We start from the raw sequence: 27446 nt of genomic DNA, 5'->3' as shown, positions 1-27446 counted from the left end.
GAGTTGAGGGCCGTGGGGGGCCTCAGAGCTGATGGGGCAAAATCTCCCCTCTCCCATTTGTAATCCCTTGGAAGAGGACAGCTAACACATCAGTTGAGAGAGATGCTAGGAGAGAAAGATGTGTGTGGGGCGCTGAGAAGGAGCATCTGAGTCTGTCCTGGGGAAGAGAAGGGCTTTGGAGAAGAGGTGCCACTACTGCTGTGCCTTAAAGGATGAGAAGAGCCACAGGGAATATTTATTTTATTTTATTTTTTGGAGGTTTATAAAAAATTATTTTAATTGGAGGCTAATTACTTGATAGTATTTTAGTGGTTTTTGCCATACATTGACATGAATCAGCCATGGGTGTACATGTGTTCCCCATCCTGAGCCCCCCTCCCACCTCCCTCCCCATCCTCTCCCTCAGGGTCATCCCAGCGCACCGGCCCTGAGCACCCCACAGGGAATATTTAGAAATGAGCAAACCTCCAATCAGTCTTCAGTGTGAATATTCTGAGCAAGGTGGACCGGCTGCCCCACCCGTGCATGGCTTTCTTTCTCCTGAATGCCCTCTAAGTCCCCTGCCCCCCACAACTAGAAAGCTTCCAGGGGCAGGGAGATGCCAATGGCCTGGTGGGCTTGAAAACTCAGCCCTTAGGTGGGTTGGGTGAAGATAATTCCCGCATGAGATGAGAGGGAAGCCAGCCTGTGGCTCTCAGGTTGTTGAAGTTTGGATGGGAGCAGTCTTTGGGTCATCTCCTTGTTTGTTTTCTTGTGATGAGGCATCAGGTTACAGGAAGGAAGCAGTCCTGGCTTGGTGCATGACTGGTGTCCATCTGCCGTCCACCCCCATTCCATCCATCCGTTCATCTGTCTCTCCACCATCCATCCATCCATCCACCCACCATCTATCTGCTGCTGCTGCTGCTAAGTTGCTTCAGTCGTGTCTGACTCTGTGCAACCCCATGGACTGCAGCCTACCAGGCTCCTCTGTCCATGGGATTTTCCAGGCACGAGTACTGGAGTGGGTGCCGTTGCCCTCTCTGCACCATCTATCCACCTGTTTACTTATACATTTATCTATCCGTCAAGTTACTCACTCAGCTTCCATCTGTCGTCCACTCATATGTCTGTCCATCTACCTGCCATCCAATTAAGTATTCATCTGTCCATCCACTATCTATCCATCCACATATCCATTTATAATCTATGAGATGTTATAGTGCAGGAGTTAAAAGTAGGGTTCCTCTAAAATTCAAATCCTACAGCTGTCACTTGTTAGCATTATGTCCTTGGGCGAGCTACTCAACCTGTGAGTTAATCTTTTTCATCTGTAAAGTGGGGGAAGATAACAAATGATAGTAAAAGCACATTGCTAAAATTAAATGAGATAGCACATGCAAAATGCTCGGCCTGGGACCTGGAAAACAGGAAGAACTCAGTAAATTCAGGTTTTGCTTACTGAGCAACACCTGTGAGTCTGATTCTGCCTGAACTCCTTAAGAGCTCCCGGCATAGGCTGGAGAGTTTCCTCCTGGGAATAAGAGGCTTCTGCCTCATACCAAGGCCTGGGATTCCAGCAAGAGGGGCCTGTGATGTGGGCAGTAAGGACTATTATGAAATGGCCAGTGTATTTTGTTTTTGTTGCTACTTTTAGGGGAAATTCTTGCCTCATATGTCTGCCTCTGCCCTGTTTTTAATGTAAGCATGTTTGCCTTGTGTCCATGAGGTCTCTTATAATTTTTTAAACAATTAAATATGAAAGAAACATGAAAACACCAAAGAAAATAAAACTCTCATTGAAGTATCTAAGATCCCAATCACCATCTTGCTATGCTGTGCTAAGTCGCTTCAGTCGTATCCAATTCTTTGTGACCCCATGGACTGTAGACCGTCAGGCTCCTCTGTCCGCGGGATTCTCCAGGCAAGAATACTGGAGTGGGTTGCCATGCCCTTCTCCAGGGATCTTCCCAACCCAGGGATGGAACCCCCGTCTCTATGTCTCCTGTATTGGCAGGTGGGTTCTTTACCATTAGTGCCACCTGGAAGCCCTTACAGAGACAGCAAGAAAAAAGAGAGGAGGTGATTGTTTTGAGGGCGGACCTGGAAGCCCAGAACAAGAATGAGCACTGGAGGTGGGGGCCAGTCACTGGAGGGTTTGGGGGTCCTCCCTGCCTCCAAGACGGGATGGAGGCATCACTTTCCTGTTGCTGGTTTGGTTCATGTCCTTGGTTCAGTCCCATTACTTTTGGGGGGTTCAGAGTCCTGACAAATGGGGAATCTCTCTCACTTCACTTTGTCAGCATCACTCAGAAAAAAAAAAAATGGAAGCATTTTGTAATCTGGGGAGCCCTGTACCAGTGGATGACAATATTTTATGAAAAAACTTAACCGTCTCAGCTGATGTACTAAGAGTGATTGTGGTTACCATCTAAGATGGTAATGCTGTAATGCTTGATAATTGTTTATATTTGTAATACTGATCGTAATATCGAAACTGTATCGAGACTCAGTATTGTGCCAGACACCGAGGTACCACATCCAACCCTTACAACACCGCCATGAGGCAAGGTAAGTGTTGTTACCATCATCTGCCAGGGTGGGGCCCGGATTTAACCCAGTTTCTCTGTCTTCAGAGCCAGTGCCCTTTCTGTTGGGTCTTAATGCTTCCTAAAGCACGTTTGTTTGTTTGTTTGTTTTTAATTAATTTTTGATCTCGTAACAATCCCAGGAGGAAGATGGGACCACTATTTTCTGCCCATTTTATAGTTTGGAATAGACCTGGCACCCCAGGCTAACCCTCTCTGTTCTCGCCTCCTCATATACACGGGTTTCCAGGACTGACCCGGAATGGTCGGGGAAGCGGGCTTCTCCTGCGTCCTCCTCCCCTCTGGGAGGGGCCTCAGGGAACCCTTGGGGGGCACCGTGGGCCTCTGTTTGCCTGGTGGCCTCTCGGCCCCATGTGAGAGCCTGCCAGGCGCCTTCAGTCGCCTGGGACTTCGAGGGCAGCTTCTGCATCTTGCTTCCTGCCCTTCCAGAATGACATACTTGCACTTGTCCCTTTGGTTTTTAGCCAGAAAGCTGAAAGTGTGTCTTCTCAAATGCAGACTGACGTGCTTCTTTTATAAATTCTTGGGCATTACTATTGATTTTTGGCTGAGGATTTCGAAATCCTATCTCTAGGACTCAGGAGATTTCCCTGCTGCAGTAATAATGCATTGTCATTCTTAATATCTCCAATCTCTGACACAATATTCATATCAAGCTGCCGAAGAGTGGCGTCAGCACCGCCTCAGGGTTGGCGCCGGGCCCGGCGGGGCTGGCTGCGGGGGCCGCCCCGTCCCCCAGATTGGCTGCCCACCAGGAAACCGCACCTGGCTCACCCCCCTGAAGGCGCCTGAGACTATGTCCTGGAGGTACCAAGGGAGCGAGTGGTTGAATTCTGCCTCCTTCATTGCTCAGCTTTCTTTGATGCCCAGAGAGGGGCAGAACCTGGCCCAAGGTCACACAAGGCGTTAGTCGGGGGGCGGGCTGGAACCCCAGTCTCCTTTTCCCTCTTAGCACCTGGTAGTTCAAGTGTCACAAAAGCAAGTGCCGCAGCTGGTGTGTGAGATAGTGGGGGCTCCCGTGACCCCACAGAGAGTCCAGCCTTGCCGTTGTTGTCCAGGGAAATTGTATCTTGCGGAGCCCAGATGTCCCGAGTTTTCAAGAGAAACCAACACTCCAGATTTTCATAATATTTTCAAACATTTCTTTTTTTTTTTAATGTTAGCAACTAATTACAAAAATCTCCCGAATAATATGACCCCTGAAAGAGAATAGAGCCACCGCTGTGGGCTGAGGGTGATACTGACCACGCCTTGTGCCCTGACCAAAGCTAGAGGCCACTTTGTCCATCCACCTGCCTCAGCACCTCCCTTCTGGCTGCCCCAGAATCAGGGGTCTGCCTGCCTGTCTTCAAGCAACCCCCCCACCTGGCCCCGACCCCCAGTGAGCTTCTCACTCTCCTGAGGGTCTCCTTGCCCTGCCAGTGGAGAAAGTGTCGGCCTTTCCTAACGTATTCTGCTGTCTGGATTCCAGCTCAGGTGGGCGGTGTGTGTTTTGAAGTGTGTGCAGGCCTGACCCCAGCCCTCAGGCCTGACTGTCCTTTGTCCTTGTGCTGCTAAGAAGACAGAGCTACCAGCTCGGCCTGCAGGACTTGCCGGGCGAGTCGCTGAATAGGTTCCCACTGAGGGATTGTTTTTCTAGTTCTTGGAATTGATGCTGCTTAGACCATAAAAATAAAAAGACCGTGTCCTCAATACTGAGAGTGTGTCTTGTGAATAAGCTGATGTGCGGGGCAGCGGATAGAGTTGTACTCTGAGATGCAGCTGGCCAAAGGGGCTGACGTCCCTGGGGTTGGAGGAAGGGAGAGGCCCTAGGAACTTTGGGGTGGGAAAGCTGATGGCTGGACATTGGAACCGGGATTGTCGAAAATCTGCTAAAGTTGGAGCAGCCAAAAATGTTTTCTGAGTTGTGGAATCATTTTACCAAAATGATAGGAAGTTGTGAGCAGGAAGAAAGACTGAACTATGCCTCTGGCCCGCTTTCCGGCCTGAGGGCCTTCCTTTGGGGGCCCACTCGGAAATGGGACACCATGATGCCAAGGGAGAGTCAGGCCCTGGAGAGATTATGCTGGTTTTGCCTGTGATCCTGCAAGAATCACCTTGCTCCCTCCTCCCTCTGTGTCTGTAGCCCTATAGCCAGCTCCCCCACATACCTAGCCAGGAGGGCTTCCTGTAGGAGGCAGCAGAAGGAACACTTCCCCTGGTGGAGGACACCGGTGGGCCAGGCAGGGTGCCAGCCCTCTCGGTGGATTATCACCTGACTCTTACCTTCTGGTAGTGGGTTATCACCTTCAAGGGCAGACCCACTGGGTCAGCCCTGCCCCCAAATTGTTGACTGAATGAACTGAGAGCCCCTCTTGGGGGCCTGTCCTCTGCCTGCCTCCTTGTCCCCTCTGTTTCCTCACGTACACACACAGTGCTCTCTCTGTCCCCAACTAAGAACAGGGATCTGACAGGCCCAGAGCTTGCTTGTCTTCACTGTGGCCAGAAAAAGTGGGTGCTGGGGAGCCCAGGAAAGGCTTGGGATGACGTGGACTTTACAGCATTTGGTGGAAAGAGAGCTGGAGGCCTGGGCTTGACTTCTGACTGGGTCACAACCCTGTGTGGCTTGGGCAAAATGGGTTTCCTTCTCTGAGCCTCAGCTTTCCTTCAGTAAAACGAGGGAGTTGAAACAGCCAGTGTTTTTCAAGTTGTCAGCTGCAACCCATTAGCAAGTCAGGGAGTCAACTTGGATGGTCACCGCCAACAAAATAAAAGAGAAACTAGACAGAGCAGAGTCCAGCAGCAGAACTGAATAGAAAGGAAGGGAAGGAAAGGAGAGGAAGAAGGAAAAGCAAAAGGAAAGAAGCTGCCTGAGGACATCACATTTAGCGAGCTTCAGTGGATTTTCATTAATGGGGGGCAGCGATTCCTTGTATGTGTTAGTGTGTGGCTAGGTCATGGTATATATAATTCTTGCTGTGGGTCGCAGTTTAAAAATTTGAAACACAGGTCAGATGACCTACAAACATTCTTCTAAACCTTGTGTTTTATAAGCGAGGTTCACTAGCCGAGCTGATCTTGGGCGAGTTCTATAATCTTTCCTGGATTCAGTGGCCGTATCTGTAAAATGGGACTAATTCAGTCCCCAGCACAGTGGTTAGGAGGATTGGATTAGATGAGGGAATCATGGGAACTGTCCAGCCCATGATCCCAGGATCTATGCTCCATGCCAGCTCCGTGCTGGCTGTTGGTGCTCCAGCCAACCTTACACTCTTAGACACAGAAAGGTGAGGGCTGCTCCTCTGCCAGTCTCTGGAGGGCAGAGAGTCGTCATGGTCAGCAGAGCCCAAGGACAGTGCCCAGGAGCCGCAGCTGACACGGGGTTGACCAGAAGTCCTTGCCCCAGAGTGGCGCCCTGAGTCTGCCTGGCGTGGGCCCTGGGCAGCACTGGACCCATTTGGCTGCATCACTGGGAAACCCGCTGGGTGGTCGGTGCCCAGAACCATGGCCTGCAGTCTTGGTATTTCCGTCTCATCTGCTGGTTGCAGCCTGCATGCCCCGGCTCCATTTGGAACTCTGTGAACTGGGCGCACTCTTCTCTATGACTATAACGACTTCCTTCTGCCATCACCACTGCCCCACCTTTTCTTGACGCAAGATGGGTCTGTGCAGAAGTGCTAAAATTCAAAGAAAGAGAGAGAGACAGAGACAAGACAAGAAAAAGGAAGTAAAGAAAGTTGTAAAGGAAACTGCCTGGTGATCCTGGTGCTGCAGTAAAGAGGACTCAGAGCTGGAAGCCCAGCCTCCTACGAGGGCAGGAAAGGAAAGATGACACCGGAGACTTTCTGGCGAGGGGACAGGAGCGTGGGCGCCAGAGGAGCAGAGGGAGGACCCTTGGGTCTTGGGGACCTTTGCCTGATCCAGGCTGGGTTTGCCTGCGGGAAGAGCAAGGTCATGGGTCCGAGATCGGGGCAGGCTTGGGGCTTCCAGGAGGCGGCTCTTCCTCTCTCTCTGCTCCGCCTCCCGCCTCTCCCTTCTCTTCCTCCCGAGGTGCAGATGGCCACATTTGCAGGTTAACTGGAACAGCTGGAGATGCATTATTAGTTTCCCGCTGCTCCTTCATATTTGCTTGGATTTTTTTTTTTTAACGGCAACATAATTTACAACTAGTACACTGGTGTCAGGGTTGGCATGTTCTAAATCCGCATCAGATTTATGTAATGCCATTGCTTATCAGTGAATGAAGTCATAATTATTGCTTTGTACCATTAAATAGCATAAATATATAAACTGTTATACAAATTGCTGCAAACGTTTCCTCTGGGGAGCTCTAGACCAAATTTTAATGTCGTGCATTTGTCTGGGATGGCAGTTTCTATGGTATATAATAATGTTGATAAATTTTACTGTAGCAAGTGACATTTTAAAGCATTAATTTTGGTGCTAAAAAAAAAAATTCCAAAGAATGCTCAGACCCAATCGGGAGGTGCTCTGAGAACCAGCTGGCGAGGTCGTGGGAGGGGTGGGGTTTTGCTTTAGGAGTGCATCAGGGGGACAGGGGGACGTGTGTCACCTCCCAGGGCTCCTCTCTGCACGAGATCACCCCCCTCCTCCTCTCTCAACTCCCGAAGGAAGGCCTCAGATACATTTTCCATGGCAAGGATGATAATTAATTTCAAAAAATTCAAATCGATTCATTTCTCCCTTCGATTTGAAGTGTGCAAGGGAAAGTGGAAGGAGGGCCTACAAAACACACAATCGGTGGGGAGGGGCCATGTCGTAACCTCCTTCCCAATTATGTAAATTCTGTGTGGGGTGAAAAAAAAAATCCCCGTCCTAATTAGAGATGCAAAACCTGCCTCCGACGCCAGCGTTCAGATGCCAGGCGTGCAGTCGCATCGCCTCTGAAAGCCATTATCATCAAGAGCGACTTTTGCCGAAAGCCCCAGGACAGCACCTGGCATTTACCTGGGTGCTCTTTGGAGAGCTGGCGGCCGAAAGGATAACACCCCCCTCCGCCTTCAGGAGAGGCTGCGGGGACCAGAGAGTCTCTGTCTGGCCCACCTGGCACTCCGGGCCCACCCAGGGGAGCTAGCGGGCAGGGTGCACATTCCTTGCTCCTCTGAACCCTGGGCATTTGGAACATTCTCTGAGAACCTTTGTCACCACTGTGAGTTTCCAGGCTGCGTTTGCTTTCTTCCCTTCCTGAGTCTTGTCTTGAGATTCTTGGAGTTCTCCGCTGGGCCTCCTCGCTCTGCTTGAGAGCGTGGCAGTCATTCGCTGTCCTTTGGAATGTGCTGGGGTCACACGGCCTGGCCGCTCTGTCTTGAGTGGGGAGACGAGTGGCTGATTCTGGCCAGAGAACTGTGAGTGGAGGTGCCCGGCACCACTCCCAGGCCAGAGCCTTGCCCTGCCAGGGTGAGGCCCTCCAGCGTTCCCTCTTTCCTTGCGGTACGGGACTCTCAGTGTCAGAAACAAAGGTGCTTCTTGGCTTGTCTTGCGGTGCCCAAGTGATTTCCATGAGAAGAGCCCCCTGCGATGGACATGAAGGGCAAACAAGACCTACACTTCTGTGGTTTGCAGCCCTTGTGATATGGGGCTTGTTTGTTACTGGGCATTTCTTATCCTGTCCTGACTGATACAGGTTTCCACTGGGGTTCCCTACCTTGATGATTTGCTTTAGGGTGCTGGGAGTGCTGGAAATCTGGTTGATTTTTTTTTTCCTGGAAAGAATATCAAATAAAGATACAGGTGTGTGCCCACTATTGGCTGTGAGAAAATTGAGGCTCAGAGTACTTAGGTGACTTCCCTAAGGGCACACAGCTTGTTGGCATCAGGCATTCATGCCTCAGATATGCTCCTGCCTTCCTCGGGCTTTGCTTTTGAAGAATGAATTCTCTGGTCCTTGAGGACCAGTCCAGTAATAGTGGGGCTCTGGAGTATAAAACAATAGGGATTGATGGGGACTACAGAGAATGTTCTCAAAGCATTAAAATTCAGCTTTTTGCCTACCAGTTTTGGCATTTCAGTCTATGCCTTCTAATGACCTCTCAAGCTTCCAAGGTCACTTTTTCTGGCTGTTCACTCTGGTGTTCACTCTGAGTGTCTCTTTCTGATGTCGTGCCCTCGAGTTTGAACCTTGAACTTCTCAGTGAAATTCTCACATGCTTATTTGTTTGTATCCTGCAACTGCCTGGTCAAGTCCTCTACAGTTAGGATGGGGACTGGCCCTAGCCTCCTAGTACTCTAGACCCAGAGGGAACAGAGGGGGACGCTGAGCTCAGAGAGGGAAAGCAACTTACCCAAGAACACACTGCTGTTTCTTCACAAAAGAATCATTGTTTGGAAGTGGAGGAAGTCACCGTTTGAGTGGATGTAGGGGGTTTTTGGAAATAGAATGGAGAATACCCAGGAGGGAAGCAAATGTGAGCTCCCTAAAAACAGGTTAACTGGGCCTTCCCTGGTGGTCCAGTGGCGAGGACTCCGTGTTCCCAATGCAGGGGGCCCGGGTTCGATCCCTGGTCAGGGAGCTAGATCCCACATGCCGCAACTAAGAGTTTGCATGCCGTCTGGCACAACCAAAAAATTTTAAAATATATTTTTTTAATGTTAACTTTTCTTCTTAGAAGACATTTACTGTAGAGTTACTATGTGCTGAGCAGGTGCTTGATCATTTGAAATAATCTTAATGAGAAAATTAATAATAATCTTGATGGGTTTAATAATTTAAAATCTCCTTACAGATAGCTTAGTTCTTATCATGCTTAGTGTCCCAATCCCAGACCCTAGGCTTTGGCCATAACAGAAATTAAGTACTGAATTTAATTGCCTTTATCCCTCTTCTACCAATGGTAATAATTAATAATGGTAAGAATGTTAGTGCAGCTCAGGGGGTTAAGAACACAGTTCAGGGCTGAAATGCCCAGGCTGTGTCGCTTACTGTTACCTCCTCTTACAGATCTTATCCACTCATCCTACATGGAACGTGGTTAGCATAATGCTTGGCACACAGTCAGCCCTTAGTAAATGTTAATATTTTTTAGGCCTCCTGGCCCATCTGGGAGCTGAAGCGACTAAGGCTTGGTGAACCCAGCCATGGCCAGTGTCTGCGGCCTTCCTTGGGCTGCAGGACTGCAACACAGCACGGGCAAATCCATTCTGCCTACTCCCCGTGTGCCATGGAAAAGAATTTTGCACCCCAAACTGCAAAATTGCCAGTTAAAGCAGCCATGTCTGCTCACAGGCGACTTTGAAGAATCGCTTCAGCCTGAGCTACTGCTCCAGCTGTGGCTGCTCATCTCAAGGGACCAGAGGCAGTGAGTGGCTGGAGTAGGGAGCGGGGCTCCCCCTGGCTGGCGCAGGGTGGGCCAAGCTGGGATGATGCCTGTGTAGTTCATTCAGTACCAGTTTCCTCATCTGTAAAATGGGAAGTCCACCACAGGACCCCTGCCACTCCCCTGGCATGCCCCGCCTGCTTCTGCATCTCAGCACCTGTTCCTGGGGCCCCCAGGAAGTCATTCATTCATTTCCTCACTCACTCATTCAGCACGAAGCTATTGAATCCCTAACCATGCTCAACACCTGCTGAGGTCATCCTCACCTCTCACAGAAGGAATCTCTTCCCTCTTGATGTTGCCCCAGCTCTCATCCCAAATATTTCATCCATCCTTCCTAAGAAGCTGACCTTCCTGCCTGGTGCTCTGCACACCTGGCTAATCTCCCTCCCTGTGTAGACAAGACATCACAAAAAAGCTTTATCAAGATATAATGTACATCCAGGAAAATGCACAAACTAAATATACAGCTCGAGGAATTTCTGGAAACAGAACACAACCAGACCAAGGAGGACCTGTACTGGCCCTCCACTTGCTCCCGTGTGCCCCCTTCCAGCCCTGCCTCCCCAAAAGAGCAAGTACTACCCTCGCCTCCAGACCCTTAGAGCGATTGTGTCACTGAGGCCATGCAAAGGGAGGATGTGTATCTCTGTGCCTCCTGGCCTGCCCAGCACAATACCCAGCATTGCAGAATAAGCAAATCGACGGATAGATCCTGTAATGCACAGGTGAGAATAGTGATGATATGACTGTAATAATGGCTGGCGGTTGTTGCATTTTACCAGACCCTTCTCATCAGCGCTTCACCGGCTGCCTTGTATGGTCCTACTGAGATTCCAAGAGGTCAGTGACTCGCCCAAGGTCAGTCAGACGGTGAGTGGCGGTCACTGTGACCTGGGTCTGTCCAGCCTGAATCTGGAGCTGGCACTCAGAACCTCACTGCCTGCTGCTTTAGAGCCCTGGGCAGTCCTTTCTCTGCTGGGCCAGCTGGACACAGGCTCAGCGGGCGACAGAGCTGAGTTGTCCTTGGCGAGCGAGCCGGCGGTTGCTCGCCGCCCCTGCCCTCCCGCCGGGCGCCCCATTCCTCCCGGGCTGCACAGAGCCTTCTGTGCGCCTCTCCAAAGGACAGGGCATATTTCTTCCCAAGCCTCTTAAGACCCAGCCCGCACTGGAGGGCTTCATCATTATGCAAATGAGCTGGATTGGCTCTGCTCCTGCAGAGGACTCCGGGGGCTGCAGAAGGACGGGGCTGCCTCTGGAGCGCAGGGTTGAGCCTCAGATTAGGCCAGTCGATGGGTGGGGGGCAGGGAGGGTGGGCATGGAGACAGAGATGGTGCCAACGCTTTGCCACCCTGGGGAGGCTGGCGACACACTGTGGGGAGCGGGTTTCAGGCTGGGCGAGGCCCACCTTCCAGCCTTGTTGCTGAAGATGCGACCAAAGAAAGACATTCTTTTTGGATTTCCTCTTTGTGTATTGAGCCCTTTTATGATTCATCAGTAAGTAAATATCAGCTGAGGGGTGATTTGTTTCTAACAAGCTTATAAAATACTGGTGTCGTTTGTGGGCTTATTGGAGTGCTGGTTATAAACACTCCCCCATGCCCACTCCTCTTTGTCAAATTAGCATTCAAAATACAAATATTGGATCTTTGGATCACTTTCTGCTGTCTCTTTGGAAGCTGGCGGGATGGTAAGGGGCAGCCATAGGACTGTGGCCTCCGGCGAGGCGCGTTTGGAACTCCGAGGGTTGAGGGCTGAGGGGAGGCCCCTGCCAGGCCCTCCAGAGGGTGGGGCACAAGGCCCCGCGAGCCCAGCTGCTCCTCTCGCCCTTCTCTTTGCCAAGTTTCCTCCGACCCAGCTTGTCCCGGCCCCCCGGAGCCTGTCATCCTCAATCTCACGGAGGGCGCAGATCTGGGCAGGCTGCATCTGGCCTGACAAGCCTTTGGAGCTGCCGCCTCCCCTGTGGGCCGGGCCCAGCCTAGACCCGGGCTGAGGCAGCCACGGCGAAGAATTGCTGACCGTTCGTGGGGAGCCGCCACATGCCACCTCCTCACAAGAAGTCAGGAGGCCCCAGCATCTCTCGCACACTTGGTGCATCACTTCCCGTCTTCCCACACCTCCCGGCTTCCGGTTTTGTGGTCGTGAGTCATACCGGGTATGTGGTCCTGACCTCCAAGTCCTGGAGGCTGCAACACACCTTTGGCCAGCTCACCTTTGGCCTGATGCGCTCTGTGGGGATGGAGGGATGCTCACGCCTGTCAAAGCGCCTTCACGGCCACGAGAAGGAGATGGTGCTCCTGAGAGTCCAGGGGATGTGTGCCCAACTCTGCAGATGCCTCTGCAGCTCCGTTCCCATTATACAGATGGGAAGACTGGGGCATGGATAGGTGACTTGCCAGGACCCCATGGCAAAGCCTGGGCTTGGGAAGTGGCCTGCCTTCCCCACTTGACAGATCTTAGAGCCAAGCCTAGCCGAGAGAGTCTCATTTGCCCCCAGGGAGGCTGGGACCAGCAGGCAGTGAGAAGCTGCCTGAGTGAGGGTGGGGCTGCTGCCCTGAGTCCCTGAGGGAAGAAACCACAGAGCAGGACCTGAGTGGGGCTGTGGAAATCTCTGGCCCACCTCAGCTCATAAATGGGGACCCAGGGGCCAGAGAGGGGACGCTGTCCTTGCCACTGTTGTCGTAATCGTTAATCGGTATAGTTTAAAATTTTTTTAATTAAAGAAGCTTTTATTCTATTTAGCTGTCCATGCTCATTGCAGAAAAACTAGATTGATCCTCCGTATCTATGGGTTGCATGGATTCAGTCAACTGGGGATCAAAAATAACTGAGGGGAAAAAATCCAGAAGGCTCCAGAAAGCAAAACCTGAATGTGTCAGGCACCAGCAACTGTTAACGCTGACACATACACGGCCCCCCACAGGCGTGTGGGCTTCCTGCTCTTCTCAGCTCTGGACTAGGAGAAGGGAGCCATCGGAGGGAGGCTCAGACAGGCCGGGCACTATCCCGTTGGAGACGTTTGGGACTGGAATTCAAGATACTTTGCTAGACCCCGGCTCATGATTTCGGAATTGTTGTTAGAGTTGGGCCTCTGTATGTTCAGGGTGAGGTGAAGGCGGAGGTATCGCCTTTGGATTTCTCACCTCTCCCTCATTCCCAGATTCTGAGGCTAACATTGTGAGTGGAATTAGGGCTGTGGCCTTTACTGTAGTGGGAGGTTCTGTACTGAGATCTCCTTTAATTTGTGGGAACTGGAAATGGGTTCTGGAGGGGGGTGTGTGTGTGTGTCTCCAAGCCCAGTGGGGAGGAGGTGTCATCTTACCAGACCAAGCCTTTCAGTGGCAGGGGGACCTTGTGTTCTCACAGCGAGCCTCTGCCCTCTGGTGGAATGGTTCCTGCATCCTGGGCGCTGGGTCAGTGAGGCTGTGATGTCACCCGTGGGGAAGATCCAGGGCTCCAGTACCAGCCTGCCAGGCCGTGGGGCATCTGATTCCTGCTGGCTCCTCCAGCTACGGAGGCTAGCAACCATCTCTCTCCCCTAGAACTCCTCTGCCCCCACCCCAGGGGTCCTCTGTAGGACCCGATTTGGAGTGTTTTCAGGGTTTCTGGGTAACTGCATTATTACACGCGCCAGGTCCCTTTACCAGACCTCCCAAGCTCCTCACCCCTAAGCCAACCTGGGGGCCACAGAGAGTGTCTCGTTGACCTGTAACCCCAATGCCTCACCCAGCACCTGACACAGTCAACAATAGCAATGGTGGTGGTGGTAATAATAATGATAACACTGGCGCTTTGAGGCCCGGTCACCATGACAACAGCCCAGTGAGGTCAGTACTGTGATGCTCCCCCTTTCACAGGTGGGATGACAGTGGCTCAGGGAAGTTTGGTCACTCTTCCAAGTCCCCACAGCTGGTAGGAGGCAGCTGGGGTGTTTGAACCCTGACTCTGAAGCTAGACTTCTCTCCAGGCTCTGTGCTGGCTGAGGGCACTGAGTGGGCAAGTCAGGACTGTGTCTAGCCCCAAGAACAGCATTCTTCTTAGGGTGGGGGTGGGGGTGGGGGTCAGAGGGCAGACTGGGTCCTGCCCTTTCACCATGCAGATACTTGGGCAACTGGATCCTAGGCACGTGGAGGGCATCTGTGGGCCCAGGGCCACATGTCTGAGCTCCTACGTCTGGGTCAGCATTGAGCACTTGAACCCCTAGCCTGCAAGCTCCAGTGCAAGCTCTGCAGCCTCCAGAGCCCTGGGGGCAGGGGCAGTATGAATCTGTCAACCAACCAAAGTATTAGCATTAATCCAGCACCTGATGTTTGGGCCAATAGAAACAAGCCGACAAGGAAAAGAATTACTGTTTTCATCCACAGAGAATTTATTGGCCAGAAGTTTGGGTTGCAAGTGACAGGAAGTCAAGTTAGCTTAAGCAAAATGAATTTTTGGAAAGACCATTTTTTATTTGACAAAACTATGGATGAGGTTTGGTGCAAGTGGAACCAGAGACTCAAATGCCAGCGTAGACTTGCTCTTGGAAAATCGTGGTTGGAACGACAGAGACAAAGCACGGAGAACTGTTTGAATAAAGGTGCAGAGTCAGAAATGAGCCAGGCTGCGAGGGTGAGGAGGCCTGTGGGGCAGAGGGGTGGGTGTGGCTGAAAGTAGGGTGCTGGTTAGGTGGGCTGTCTCCTGGGCTATCGCGCTTTCCCCGGGAGAAAGGGAGCCACCACAGGCTCTCGCGGAAGGGGATGAAGTGATGGCCATCGAGCCTGGGGAGGGTTAGCGGGTCACTGTGTGTGGGGTGGGATCAAGTTGGGAGAGCCTGGGGCAGGCATGATGAGCTGGGGCAGGGGCGGGGAGCAAAGGGTGAATTGCTAGGCATTGATGTGCTTTTTTTCTCTTTTTACGAGGGTGTCTATGAAGCTGTCTTTTCCAAGAAGCAAAAAGGCTAGACGCCAGCCAGAGCCGTACGGAGGGGCGTTCTCCTGCCGAGGTGCGTGGGCCTCGGGCTGCCTGCCTCTCATCACGGCTTAATGGCAGCTGTTCCGCTTGCTGGGCCAGCGAGGAGAGTGGAGGGCTGCATGGGGGGCAGCCCCCACCCCCGCTCCCCAACCTCTCAGCAGCTCGCCTGCTTCCTCCGCCCACACAGGCTGCCCCCTGCCCCGTCCCCTGCTCTTCTGAGGAGGGGGCATCAGGCACTGTCAGTTAACTGCCCTCTGGGGCTCGAGGTGGTGGGTGGGATGGGAGCAGACCCCAGGCTTTGGAGGCCTGGTGGGCCGGGGAAGGCACGGCCAGGTGGTGGGCAGAGGCAGACTGGCCGGCCTCTGGGAGCTGGGCCATGGCTCGTAAGCTGCCTAAAGATGTTGGACCCCCATCTGGTCTTGGGGTGCTGGCCCCAAACCATCCCAGATAACTGTGTGGGAGACTCGGTGCTGGGAGCTTAAGAAAGCCACACTAATGTCAAATGTGAGCCTGGAGGATCCAGTAGGCCTCGTTTAGTCTCTGTCTGGGTCTGTTGGAGAGAGAAAGGCAGGGGTGCTGTGCTCGCCCTCAGCAAGGTGCTGTTTTGCTGTTGATGGTTGAAGAGAGGTAATGGGGAGGAGAGTGGGCTGGAGGGAAGTCCCACCTAAGAGAACCAGGCCAGGCTGCGACTCTCAGCTTAGCCATCTCCTGGGGCTTCTCAGCCTGACTGAAGACAGGACTGCTCCCCCAGCATGGCTCAGCGCTGGTATGTTATAGGATCACGTGACGAGGTGAAGAATGGATGGTCCATTTGAATGCAGTAGTTTATTCCACGTGGCCTTTGAATGTCCAGTTTACGTTTCACTCGGGTCACGGCAGAAACCCGGTTCTTTGGGATGCCGCCTGTAGAAGCAGAAGCCACACAGCGCTCGGTTAGGGATTACAGTCTTGAGCAGTAGGGACTGCTCGAGCAGCAGGGCTGAGCCAGTGTAAAGGTGAGAAGTCCCTGTATCGGGCATTCAGGTGTCCTCTGTCGACTGACATTCTCTGATTTCTTGGGGGGACACAGATGTAGGGAGCAGGGGGTGCGGGCTGCTCAGTGATGGGATGCCAGATGGGCCTCTAATGAGCTAGTGACCCCTGGCTAGTGACCTGCCTCACAACCTATGGGGTCCAAAGTTACCCAGCTATCTGGGTTGTGCCCTTCAGGGAACCCTCGTGACTCTCTCAAAGTTTCCTGCATTCTCTGTATTCTTATCTCAAACGTTCCTGCATTCACTAGCTTCTTATCTGCCCCAGGGAATCTGACCACGTCATTATCAAGGGGAGGTTTAAGTTGGAAGGTCAGAGAAGTTCACACCTGAGCATTTGCTGTGCAGGGCAATCGTAATAAACGCTGTCAGGCAAAAGGGACGAGGCATTCTTGACAACATTTGTGAACGCATACATCACAACTCAATAAATATCTATCAAGCTTCTGCTGCGTGCCACACGCTGTTGTTGGTTCTGGAATGACAGTGTCGAACAAGACAGAGCCCCTGCCCTCACCCCGCTTGCCGTCTGCACAGCACTGGCCAATAGTAGCCGCTGACCATATGGCTGCTGAGTGCTGGAACTGCAGAATTGGATTTTTAATTTTATGTGACTTTAGATTTAAATAGCCTCTTGTGCCTAGTAACGGCCGTTTTAGATACCTCACATCTAGCAGATGCATACTGTTGAAAACTTTGCGATAGCCATCAGTCGTTATTTTCTACTCTTGTCACTTTTTTTTTTTTTTTCTGCCCAGGATATTGCTGAGGATGAGAGATGCCTAGCTAATACGGTCAGAGGGGAGGAAGTGGTGAATTGCAGTTTCCAGGCTGAACACTAGGTCTTCCTGCTTTACGTATGAGGAGCTGCAGGGGCAATTCTGTGTCTACCTGGATGGAAAACTTTTTCAAAAATGGCGATACCTGCCTTCTGCATGGGTGCCCTGGGTTTGTGTGCACGTGTGTAGCTGTCTGGTTTTTTGACGCATTGCTGTTGTTAATTTTAAAAAAATGATCTCGGTAGGGGAAAAAAACGATGTCAGCCGCAGAGGAAACCCTTGTTGTGGAAGCATGGGTAATTCATGTGTCCCTGGCAGGGCTGGTGACAGTAAGGGTTTTGCAGCCTGCCTGTCACGTTAATTGTATGTTATTAGAGGCCATTAATCTGAGGATTATTAGCATGATGGATTTTTAAGCAGTTGCCTTGTTGTGGAAAACTTGAATCTGAAGATCAGGAATATACATCAATAGGTGTTTTGTGTGTTGAGAAGAATAAGCTGTTTGTTTTTAACCCAGTGGGTCCCTGGGGAATGTAGCCAAATCTTCATTTTCTGAGCGTCTTGGTCTTTTGCAGGTAGGGGCAGGATGTGAGACGGGCCATGGAATGTCGTCATCGACAGGATGTTTCAAGCCCTTAAAGTCTCAAGTTCCAGAAGTTTGGATTCTTTAGAACTCCAAGAGTTCTCTTTCCCTTGAGTTCTCATTGGTCTGTGGTTGATTTAATCATTCACTGTTCTATTGGCTTTCTTTCCTTATAGTGTCCTTCCCTGGTGGCTCAGGCAGTGAAAAGAATTCGCCTGCAATGCAGGAGATCCAGATTCGATCCCTGGGTCAGGAAGATCCCCTGGAGAAGGGATTGGCTACCCACTCCAGTATTCTTGCCTGGACAATCCCATGGACAGAGGAGCCTAGCAGGCTACAGTCCATGGGGTCGCAAAGAGTCGGACGCAACTAACACTTTTCACTTCTTCACTTTTTTCCCCTTAAAGTAGCTGAGATCGTCTCCTCTGGTCTCTTGGAGGACCTGTCCAGGGCCTGGTTGGTGACTTTTCTTTTGCCAAAGAAGTTTACAAGCAGAACCAGTTTACAAAGGTGGTGCTTTTTCTCATTAACCATCCAGGGCTGGGTTCCCTATCAGCTTGGAAGCAGATCCTAGCCCTGGAAGGCAGCTCCTTCCATCGAGGATACGGTCCAGCTGGGCCAGGCTCTGTTTGAGAGTCTTGCTTGGAGCGATGGGGCCCTTGGGGAGCTCTCTGCAGGAGCCCAGCTATGAGGAAGGGCTGACCATGCCGTGGGGAGGGCGTCACCTGAACCTGAGTCGTGTCCTCGTCTCAGGCTCCGCTTTGACCTCCATAGATATCCCATTGAGTTTTAAAACAAAGGAATGAGGAGAAGAACCAGAAAGAAATATGAAACTCTGGTAGCAGGAGCATTCGAGGGGTGGTGCAATGGACTCCTGTGGCTGGAAGCAGGAAGCCGCAGTGAGCCACAGTTGAGCAGAAGGGTTTGAGTCTGAACACAGCTTTTGCAGTCACAAATATGGGGAGTGGTGTGGAGGCGGAAGTGGATATAGACAAGGAAAGATGGCCCAGAGGCATTTTGTGGGTGGATGTAACATAGACTGCATACCGGCTACTTGCCAGCTGCTCTGGGACAGGGGAGCCTGGTGGGCTGCTGTCTATGGGGTCGCAGAGTCAGACACAACTGAAGCAATTTAGCAGCAGCAGCAGCAATGGCTCTTTAAAGATTCAGTGGAGGTGGATTTCTCCGCCCCACTGACCCTGGCAGAGGGATTGTGTTACAGGACCTCGGGCATGGAGTTTCAGGGTCAAATCGAATGGGAAAGACCTATAGCCGTGATAGTGGGTGGCGCTGGCAGTGGTGTTATAATCCTGCTCCTTCTTTAGTCTTTATAGCAGCCCTGTGAGGGAGGCAACTTTCTCCTCATTTCACAGATGAGGAGACTAAGGCCTGGAGGGAACGTGCTCAGCCCAGAGTCACCCCGTGGGTCTGAGGGGAGCCAGGAATATCCTCCAAGCTGCCTCATTTGCAACTGTGTTCCCCCTGGCCCGAAAGAAGAGCATCTTGATGAAACAAGGGTGGGTGAGAGGAAGTCAGCTCAAGTGTCCTGTCGGCTGTGATGGGAAATCTCAAGGGCAGTTTACCCAGAATCATGCTCAGGCTTAGCTGACCCCGAGCTGAGATCCATCTGACCTGGCTCCTGGGAGCAGTCGGTCAGTGGAACCATCTGGAGTCTTCTGATTTGAGCTTTGGAGGAGGAGAGAGTAAGTGAGCACTTGCAATGTGCGGTAGCAGTGTCCTGGAGACGAGCCCTGGCCAGATGGCCGTCTTGCCACGGGAACCCTGGGGTGGGTGTATGGGCGACTGAGCCAGCCAGTCTGTCCGGGGCGTGGGCGAGGAGGGAAGGCCTGCAGTTGTCCCCCTCAAGCCTATTTTCCGTCGACACCTGCCCTAGTGCAGAAAGCAAAGCTCAACTACCTAGTATCCCCGTCCAGCCTTGAGGCCGGGAACACGCCTCCTCTGACCCTGGAATAAAGCCAGGCAGCCTAGTGACCTAGCCAGGCTGAAATGACATGCCTGAGTAGCAGATGAGAGGAGAAATCTCGGAGTCCCACTCCTTTGGTGGACTTTTACTGGATTGCAAGAGGGTCCAGTGCTTCCAGCATGGATGACGTGCAGTGCTAGGGAGGGTAACCCTTTCCACCAGCGTCTGCCTGCCAGTGTGTGGACAGAGGTTCCTTCTGCCAAGATGGGGAATTCAGCCTCCCCTTTTTCTGCCATCCGGTAGCCTCCGTTTGGAGATGCCACATTGGTTTATTATGGCGTCAGCATCCTTGTTGAAGGGGGATGTTGGTGGGTACCTGGGTAAATAAGTATAAATAGTTTTCTTTCTGATATGTGACCAGATTATTTTCCAGTTGATTTCAAGCCTTGGCCCCAAGTGGCCCACAGATCAAAAAAAGATAAGGGTCAGTTACAAGGTTGAGCTCATTCTCGGTTGCCATGGCAACTGACCTCAGGCAACCCTCAGAGGACTACACCCAGCTCCCCAGGTGATATTTTTACTGTCCACGCCATCAATCCCAAGCCTTTCAAAACTCAGACTGCCTAATTGTCTGGGCTCTGTTTTGAAGAGGCTCTGGGTCCCCCGTGGGGCCCCGATTCAGACTGCCAGAGCTCATTTATAAGCCTTTCTGAAACACGGGGGACCATGGGATGGGTCCCTCCTGGCCAGAGAGGCCTGGGAAGGTGCTCCTGAGGGGAGGAGGAAGGGCACAGCCCATCCTCCAGGATTAATTAAGAAAATGGGGGCCCAAAATGGGGGCAGTGGTGGCAGGGTATGCCTTCATGCCTTCAAGCCCTGGCTGCATGTTCTGGAGTGATGGGAGGTGCTGGGCAGCCCCGAGAACCCTGGCATTGGGGAATCTACAGCCATGGGGGTGCTGAGGTAGCCGGGGGTCTGTCAGCCACCCACCCACCCCAGAGTCTCCCCTCCAAATTCACCCACATTGTTTTTCATCCCAGTCATGATAACAGGAAAGTGTTTCCCATTGTTGAGGATTTCTCAGCCTTCTGTAAAGCGTGGACCAAAAGCAACTTTGGAAAACTTTCCTCCTTTTTAGAGATCCGCACCATACCATCCTGGTGAGAGCTGCCGTGTGATGCTTATGAACCTACAGCTTCATGACAACAGGGTTCCAAGGAGTCAGCATCCTCAGAAACCCTGTCCTAGAGCTCAGAGCTCCTTAAACTTGAACGCACACTCAAATCATTGGAGTGCTTTTAAAATGCAGGTTTTCATTCTGCACATCTAGGGTTGGGGGCTGAGATTCTGCGTTTCTGACCAGCTCCAAGGTGATGCCAGGACCACACCTTGCCCAGCGGGGATGTAGATCCTCCAGGGCAATCAGGACCTAGGGGGCTGGGGATCCCAAGTTCGGCCCGTGACCCTGCTTACAGGGTCCTGGATTTCTGCCTGGCCACTGGTGAAGGAGCCCCGCTTGGACCTGTTTCCTCCTTTACCCCTTGTCAAGCCCAGCCCAGATGTCTCCCTTCCCCTTTCCCCTCGGCTTACCTCGGTTCATTTCTTGTGGTATTTAACGACACATCAATAGATAAACAGCCTGATCTGGCTGCCTGGATATCATTATCTGCCTGCCCTCTTCTCTTCTTGCCAAAAGGTCTTTGTTCTTTATAGAGAACAAAGGACGGAGTTCCCCGTCAGCCCGTGTTTCTATTACCTGTTCGGTGTCTATTTCCGGTTAGTTCTTTATGGGAGTGGCGTCAGTGGGGTCCTCTCCCAGGGTCCTCCTCTTGCCTTCTCATTGGCCTGGCTGAGTGCTGGGCTCTGTGCCCCTCCCCTTATCGCCAAGTGCCCTGCATGGGACTGAGCCTGGGCCCCAGGACCTCAGGGGTCTTTACTGCAGCCGATCCTTGGGGTGGGCCTGATGCTGTGGGATTGAAGTCTGGTGAAGTTCATTACCCCAGCTGGTGACAGAGGATTTCAGCTCAGCCAAGCAGCCCATGCACCCTCTGCAGCTCCTTCCGTTTGCAGGGATGCTATGGCAGGGACAGCGCCAAAGCCCGGGGTTGGCCCATACTGTGTCACTGTGGGCCCTGCCTCCTCACCTCACCTAGGAAAAGTCCCCAGTGCTCCTGGCACCTGGAGCTGGCACCAGCACCAACAACGGGGCCCGCCCAGCTAGATCATGGAAATGTGGAGGCTGAGTCTGTCTGCTCTCCTTCTTACCGGAAGTTTTGGGCTGTTCGAGGAACAGAGAGTAGCTTGCTGGGTCCCAGGTCTCAAGTCCCATGGCCTTTCTGGTATTTTCTAAAACCAGAGAGGGCCGCTTGTGGTGACCAGCATGGGTCCCCACCCCTGCCTCACTCTGCCACCTCCCTGGGAAGGCCCTGCCCTCTAAGCTTCCTTTCCTCCTCTGTCCATTGAGGGACCCCTTTGGTGCCCATACTCCTGGACCAGGCCATCTTCTGAGGATCCAAAAAGCAAGTTCCTGAAGGCAAGAACAGCTTTTATAAGCCATCAGTCCTGAGAGTTTGGGGGGGACCATCGGTGTCTGATAACTGGCATTTACCAGCCCTCCCACCTCATTTTCTAAGCACTGCAGTAAGTGCCTTATGCAAATCATTAATTCCCTATTTACTGAGCACCTACTAGGTACCAGACCCCGTTCTAGGCACTGGTGACAGCAATGAGCAAAATAACCTGCGTGGAGCTTATATTATTCTTTCTGTATGTGTGTGTCTGTATTTTGTGTGTGTGTGTGTGAGTGAAAAAGAGTCAGTGAATTAAAAAAAAAAAAAAAACAAACCACAATCAACTGTGTACTATGCCAGATGGTAATAAGCACTCTCAAGGAAATTCAAGGTGATTAAGGTGCTAGAGAGGATGGGTTGCATGTGCTATTTTGGGGTGGGGGTCTGGGTAGGCCTCTTGGAGGTGGCATCATTTGAGCAGACCCCTGGATGCAGTGAGGGGAGGGGGATGAGGAGATGGTCTCAGGGGAGGGTCTCAGTGAGGGCAGAGGTCTTGTGGCAGAACAAGCCTGCTTGGCCACCTTCCCAAAACCCTGGGATGATTCTTCCCCTTTTCTAGCAAAAGTAGCTGAAGCTCAGAGAGGTCCGTGAAGTTATCCAGGTACACACAGAGCGAGTGAGTGACGAAATGGGATTCAAACCCAAGTGTTCCTGGCTGTAACTTTTGTGTCCTTAACCGCTGCTTCCTGAATGGAGGCGTCTTTTTATGTGCCCTGTCCAAACAGGCAGCAGTCACTGGTTCTCTTCCTGGAGGGGTATATGCATGAACATTCCTGCTCTCATGGTGGATTTTCCACCTGGGGTCCCTGCTTAGAGAAGGGCCAGGCAGGGCCCATGGCTTTGGCGGGAGCAGGTCACACTCAGTGCGTTGTAATCCAAGAACAATGCCCTGTCCCCTCCCCACCACAGCCAGCTGCCCCTCCCTCCCAGGCAGCAAATTATGGCCTCCGAGTGTGTGCCCAGGCCTGCCTTTGACTTCAGTGGGGCCCACCTGAGCTTCACCTTCAGGATTCTGATAATCAGCTCTCTCTCCTCCTGGCTTCCCCCAAGACCTGTATGGAAATAAGTATGTGTCTGCCAGGGATCAAATGCTTTTGGAGACAAAAGTCGGTACCGAGGACATTACAGGGAGCTATCATCTCGGCACGATGCTCTTCCACAAAGCCCTCCGCTCCTCTTTTGGGCTGACACACTTTCAGCCTGAAAGGTTCCAGCAGGCTGACTTGGTTTTAAGCAAAAGCACATCCTATTATTTTTTTGAGAAATGAAGTGTAAAATTAACACTTATTATTCCTGAGCAGAGGAAAAAAAATTGAAGGGAGAGAGGGACTCTGGGATTTTCGTGCTTGTTGGCTTGTTTTTTTGGCAGTTTGGGTTTTTCTTTCTCTTCTTTTTTTTTTTTTAAATCATAGTAAATCAATAGATTTGCCTGCACCAGCCCTGACTTAGGGGGACTGGGAGGCAAGAGCCAGCACGGTGAGCAGGCGAAATCTGCGTTTCACTTTACAAATGAGTAGGGCTGCCTAATGCGCCTGAGTTGCGTGGGTCTCTCCTATGGATGCCTGTCATGTGTTCTTAAAAAAAAAAAAAGAGGGAGCAATTGTGTGTCTTCACTCACAAAATCCTCCAGCCCCGCGCCGGGGGCAGAGGGGCCCGTGGACTCCCAGACAGCTTTGTCATTCTGCTCCGAGGTATCGCTGAGCCTGTGGGATCTTATATAATTCAGGGAAGTTAACTCTCTGAGCGTGCCTCTATCTGCGGACCCCGTGACTTGGGATGGAATGAGAGGTTGCCGGCACCGGTAGGGGCAAGAGGGATGTGGCAGTGAATTCTTTCTGTCGCCGTGGACTGGATGGTATTGGGTCACAGGCATGCAAAGGAGTATTTGCACAGTAACTAGGGCAGCCCCCCAGCACCCCCCCCATCCTCTTGGATGGTTTTACAGGCAGAGGTACACGTAATGGACACCCCCGGGAGCACCTCCAGCCCCTGCTGGTGGGGAGAGGGCCTTCTCCTTCAGGAAGAAGATTTACAGATCAGAAGGTGGGAGAGATTCCTAGGTCTATGGGAAGGCTTCATTCAGGCTTTATTATTTCTCACCCACTTTTTACTTTTTGCTTGTTTTATCTGCCTTCTCCTGTCTCCCAGGTTGGACACTTTACATGTTAGATGGGGAATGAGGAAAGGGAACAACCCCCCTCAACTCGTCTACCGGCTCTTTATCTCATTATCCTGGAACCTCACATGGGCGCCTGTTTGGGGCTGTGATTTGCTCAGATGGTGGCTGTTCAGGCCCTGGAACTGGCTTGCAGCTCCAGGACTGCCTGACTGTGCACATAGTTATGAACGTGGGTGCAGGCTGTAGCTGCGTCTGGGAATCAGGGGGGATCAGCTGATGAATGGCTCGGCGCTCAGAGAACGGAAAGTGACTGTCAGACATGATTTCTCTGATTTATAAGTTGCGGGAGCCTTCTTTGTCCTCTCCCTATTTGTGTATCAGATGGGCAGGTCTCCATTCACAGCCAAGTGGATAAAGGCCCCCACTCGGCAGAGAACTGTAAATCCTCCTTTGCTGTCTCAGCCCAGGGAACCCACTCTGGCCAGGCAAGGGGAAAGACCCCGGCCAGGGCATCTCTCATCCCTGAGTATTTTCTGAGCCGCTCCTTCGGGCCTATATGTAGCCTGATGCTTTGGGGACCAGAGGAGAAGACATTATCTGTGCCCACAGCCTCGTTGCCAGGATCAGAGAGACTCTTACGATGTGTCAGATGAACCCTGCCTGTGCCCACTAAGGGGCAGCTGTGTCAGCTGGCATAGTCCAGGAGGCTGCCTGGAGGTGGTGGGCAGGTGGGATATGCACAAATAGGGAGGGCTTTGTATCCTGTTCAGAGTACCACCCCTAGCTAGCTGTGTTACCTCAGCAAATGGTCTCATTCTCTGAACCCATTTTTTTCTTGCCTAGAAATTTTCCCAACAAGCAAGGTGATTTCTGAGATTCAGTTGGTTATAAACTTAAACTTCAGCTAACTACAATTAAAATTAAAAAAAAAAACCCTCAGCACAGTCATCATTTTCACATAACCTCTGCCTCATTAATGTGCAGGAGATGTCCACATCCTAACCGGGAGAGCGTATATAAAGGTGGTACCTCTCATTCATTCATTCACTCACTCATTCCCTACTCTGCACCAGGCTCTGAGAAGCATTGTTTGTGCGGAGTGGGGGTGCATTGGGGGGTCTTCTGAGGCAGTCCCCCACACTGGAGGCCATCTCTAATTATGATGAGAAGTTCCCCGAGGGAAGTGGCGGACGTGCGTGGGGCCTGTGCGGCGAGCGTGCTGAGCCTGCCCTGTGTCCCAAAACTTGTCAATGAATTCCTTTTCCACCGGTATAAATGGAAGATCAGCTTGAATCTCTGTCGGGTGCATGTGGCCTAGTTGCCAGGGCTCCAGGGGCATGACAAACACCCGGTAGATTGCAGCCAGTGGGCTATGTGGGGCAGGCCCACCTGCACATGCACGTGTGTGTGCTTGCCTCTGCCGTGGGGTGCCTTGGGGGGGTGGTGGGGGACGGCTGGGCCAGAGGGATGCTTGCTGTCCCCGCCAGCCCCTGCCAGGGCCTGGGGGACCCAGGGACTCGCCAGGAGCCTCAGCCCATCTGTGATTGTGCCTTGCCACTGGCAGAGCCCCTCTGCTACCTAATTCTTGCCTTTGAGGGCATATCGCAGCACCTGGCACCTTTGGTGAGGCTGGTTCCCAGGGGGAGCCCGAGGGGGAGCCTGTGTCCTTGGCTGTCCCAGATAATACTCTCCTCCTTACCCGCATGCTTGGCAACAAACACCTTATTGAGTGCTTGCTGTGTGCCAGAGACCGGTCAAAACCCCTTTTCGTGTGTTAAAGGAGTATTAACTCATTTAATTCTCACATCAGCTGTTAGAGAAAGGCTATTTTGGTGGGGCCGAGGATTGACTTTTTTTTTAAAGAAAATTTTTCAAAGGTGTTTTAAAAGCAGTTTTTAAAATACCTATTTATTTGGCTGTGTCGTGTCTTAGTTGTGGCACTCAGGATCTTCATTGCGTCACGTGGGATCTTTTGTTGTGGCCCTCGGTGTGGTGCGTGGGCTCAGTAGTTTTGGCGTGTGGGGCTAGTTGCGCCCCAGCATATGGGATCTTAGTTCCCCAACCAGGGATCGAACCCATGTCCCTCCATACAGCAGTGAAGACTCTCAACCACTGAACCACCAGGGAAGTCCGCTAAAAAGCAGTTTTAGGTTTACAATAAAGTTGAAACAAGACAGATTCCTTCTATCCCATTGCCCCCCATTTGCATAGCACCCCCCCGTTATCAACATCACTCGCCAGGATGGTACTTTTTTTTTTGCAAAGGTGAACCTGAACTGAAGCAATATAGTCAGCTGAAGTCCATAATTTTCCTTGGGGCTCACTCTTGGTGTTGTACATTTTGTGGGTTTGGGTGCATGTACTCCAGTGTTCTTGCCTGGAGAGTCCTAGGGACAGGGAAGCCTGGTGGGCTGCTGTCTATGGGATCGCACAGAGTCGGACACAACTGGAGCGACTTAGCAGCAGCATATAGCTATAGTATAATGTCACACAGAATATTTTCACTGGCCTAGAAGTCCTCAGTGCTCTGCCTATTCATCCACTCACTCACCCCCCGTAAACACTGAGCTTTCTATTGCGTACGTAGTTTTTCCAGAGTAGTTGGAATCATACAGTATGTAGCGTTTCTCAGATTGGCTTCTTGCACTTAGTAATATACATTTAAGGTTCCTCACTGTCTTCTTTTTAGCACTGAATAACATTCCACTGTGGGCTTCCCTAGTGGCTCAAATAGTAAAGAAAGTGAAAGTGAAAGTCACTCAGTCGTGTCCGATTCTTTGCGATCCCATGGACTATGGAATTCTCCTGGCCAGAATACTGGAGTGGATAGCCTTTCCCTTCCTTCCCAACCCAGTGATCAAATCCACCTGGTCTCCCATGGAATCCAATCCAGGTCTCCTGCGTTGCAGGCAGATTCTTTACCAGCTGAGCCACAGGGGAAGCCCAAGAATACTGGAGTGGGTAGCCTATCCCTTCTCCAGAGAATCTTCCCAACCCAGGGATCGAACCAGGGTCTCCCACATTGCAGGCAGATTCTTTACCAACTGAGCTATGAGGGAAGCCTAGACAGTAAAGAAGCTGCCTGCAATGCAGGTGACCTGGGTTTGACCCCTGGGTTGGGAAGGTTCCCTGGAGAAGGGCATGGCAACCCACTCCAGTATTCTTGCCTGAAGAATTCCTTGAACAGAGGAGCCTGGTGGGCTACACTCCAAGGGGTGGCAAAAAGTCAGACACAACTGAGCAACTAACACACACACAGACACACGCAAGACTCCATTGTCTGGAATTGTCTCAGTTTATGAATCCACTCATCTACTGAAGGACATCTTGGTTCCTTCCAAGGTTGGGCAATATTAAATAAAGCTACTGTAACAATCCGTGTACCAGTTTTTGTGTGAACTTAAGTTCTCAGCTGCTTTTGGTAAATCCTAAGGAGTGAGATTACTAGATCATATGGTGAGAGTATGTTTAGTTTTATAAGAAGCTGCCAAGAAGTCTTGCAAAGAGGCTGTGCTGTTTTGCCTTCTCACCAGCAATGAATGAGTGTTCCTGATGCTCTGCCTCCTCACCAGCATTTGCTGTTGTC

The 27446-nt window shown here is 51.7% G+C and overlaps 1 protein-coding gene and 1 non-coding gene across 2 annotated transcripts in view; both read left to right on the top strand.

The window, feature by feature from the left end:
* The window catches only part of ZNF423 (zinc finger protein 423), a 145413-nt gene that overhangs the window by 83233 nt on the left and 34734 nt on the right, over window positions 1-27446 (top strand). The window lies entirely within an intron of this gene.
* On the top strand, window positions 9025-9097 carry TRNAG-CCC (transfer RNA glycine (anticodon CCC)). The gene has a single exon. It is a non-coding gene; the product is annotated as a tRNA-Gly (tRNA).

The sequence above is a fragment of the Capricornis sumatraensis genome, chromosome 20 (assembly GCF_032405125.1).
Source record: "Capricornis sumatraensis isolate serow.1 chromosome 20, serow.2, whole genome shotgun sequence".
NCBI classification, from domain to species: domain Eukaryota; kingdom Metazoa; phylum Chordata; class Mammalia; order Artiodactyla; family Bovidae; genus Capricornis; species Capricornis sumatraensis.
Note: the sequence above shows the minus strand (reverse complement) of the source record. Positions and strands in the feature narration are given on the sequence as shown.